Genomic DNA, 2,090 nt, shown 5'->3' on the forward strand with positions numbered 1-2,090 from the left:
TTTTTTTTTTTTTTTTTGGCTGGGGCTGGGTTTGAACCCGCCAACCTCTGGCATTTGGGGCTGGCGCCCTACTCCTTGAGCCACAGGCTCCGCCTGAAAGGTTCTCATTCTTTCTAAGGCTAGTCTGGAACTCCTGAGCCACCAGGCCTATAATCCTAGTTCTTTGGAGACTGAGGCTAGAGGATCACTTGAGGCCAGGAGTTTGAGACCAGCCTGGGCAACATAGTAAGACTCGTATCTCTACAAAAAAATTAAAAAATTAAGTTGGCACGGTGGCGATGCACACCTATATGTAGTTCCAGCTACTTGGGAAGCTGGAGCAGGATTGATTGAGCCCAGAATTTTGCAGTGAGCTGCGATGGACACCAAGGCACTCTAGTGAGAACTGTCACCCCACCCCATTGATATTCCCCTTTCTTCTTGGAAAAAACCCAGTATCTTTTATTGAACAGTTTTGGGGTAGGTAAACTTCAGTTAGAGAAGACCTAAGGGCAAACTGGGATTTATGCACAGCCTTTGACTTCTTGTGATTCCCAAAATTCTTGTCCTTACTGAAGTGCTTGACAATTTGCATTCTTCAACTAGAAAAAGCTGGGTGCAAATCTCAGTTTTGCTGCTTTCCGGCTACATGTATATCAAAGGATATCCTAACCTCTCTGAGCTAAAGTTTTTCTAGATGCAATAAAAGGACAATAATTGTCCTTTCTTTCAGATCCTGCACATGGCAAGCTGTTCAGGAAAGTCAGGAGATTAAGTTCTGGAGGGAAAGCCAGCTTGCAGAATGTGCTGGATGCCAGAAACTCCTCCAAAACTGGGGAGAAGAACAGGCTGTAGAATTTATTTTTGGGGGGGTGGGAAGGTGGAGAGTTTACCTCTCAGCTCCCACTCTGGGGAGATCTTTTACTCAAGGGGATTGCGAGAGGCTCTGAAGCCATACTGTCCGACACTGGGGCAAATTACTAAACTACTTTGTGCCCTGGTTTTCTCATTTTTAAAATGGGGCTGTTTTAAAGAAATGAATTAAACGTGAGTAAAGTGATTGGGACAGCCCAGCACTTCTTAAGACACTCTAGATGTGCATTTTCACATGTGTATGTATGCAGTGGAGACCAGAACCTCCCCCGCAAGCCACGGTCTTGCCATCTGTGCCTGCCATGGGAGAACTCACTTTCGCAACACGCAGAGACCCTCCCCATCCCCGACCCGGGGTCCCCAGCTTACCTGTGATACTGAGCCTGCAGCAGCTGAAATTCATCTTTGATGCGGTCACAAGAGTCCGAGGTGGTGAATTTGAGTTGTTGGGGTAGGTGTGAGGAGCCCTGTGGGGAGGGGGCGGCCTGGGTCAGGGCCAGGCGGGGGCCTGCGAGGAGGGAGCAGCCCAGCGCAGCTGCAGCGGCCCCCCCACTTCCTGGGCCGGTGTTTACAGCCCCTGGCGAGGCCCCCGCCCCCGCTTCCTGCCCCCGCCTTTCGGGGGCGGGGGGAAGCCGAGGGGGTGGGTGCGCCCGGAGCCACCCGGTTCCCCCTCCCCCGCCACCCCCAGGCAGGGAGGGTGCGTTTGTAAGCCCGCCCTTGGTGGGGGGCTGGGTGCGCCCTCTACCGCCCCTCCAAAGGGCCGTGGGGGTGCCATCAGAGCACCCCAACTGATCTGGTGGCCCAGATAGGGGATAGTGGGGGTGGACACACGTCCCAGAAAGACCCCCCCATTAGGGGGCAACGAAGCCTCCCTGCAAAGTCCTCTTGGGGGAGGGGTCTCTCAGCGCCCGAAATCTTCTGAGGGGTGCACCCCACATTCCCCGTGGCCCTCCTTGGGGACGCGCTCTTCCGGGTGGGATACGCCTCGGATCCCCCCAACAGGCCCGGAAATCAGCAGCGCGCTAGTGGTGCCCGGCGGGGCCCCAGGCCTGAGGCCAAGGCCGTTCAAGGCCCTGCCTGTCTCGGTGGGGGGCACCAGGCCGGGAGCTGGGGCTGGGCGTCCAGGGCCCGGAAGCTGGGGGAACCAGGAGATAGAGGGGTGTCCGGGAGCTGGAGGCAGGAGGTGGGGGCTGCTGTGGGAAAGACGAGGCCCAGGAGTAAGGGGGCGCCAGGCCGGG

General features: G+C 56.1%; 1 protein-coding gene across 1 annotated transcript in view; it reads right to left on the bottom strand.

The window, feature by feature from the left end:
* AES (amino-terminal enhancer of split) overlaps positions 1 to 1,418 on the bottom strand; it is a 9,469-nt gene extending 8,051 nt beyond the window's left edge. Inside the window, exon 1 of the mRNA XM_012804464.2 lies at positions 1,222 to 1,418. The gene's annotated coding sequence lies outside the window, so the exon portion shown is untranslated. The remainder of the gene's footprint in view (positions 1 to 1,221) is intronic.
* Positions 1,419 to 2,090: the final 672 nt, after the last annotated feature.

This window comes from Otolemur garnettii, unplaced genomic scaffold, assembly GCF_000181295.1.
Source record: "Otolemur garnettii isolate 467f Iridium unplaced genomic scaffold, OtoGar3 scaffold00029, whole genome shotgun sequence".
In the NCBI taxonomy this organism is placed as follows: Eukaryota; Metazoa; Chordata; class Mammalia; order Primates; family Galagidae; genus Otolemur; species Otolemur garnettii.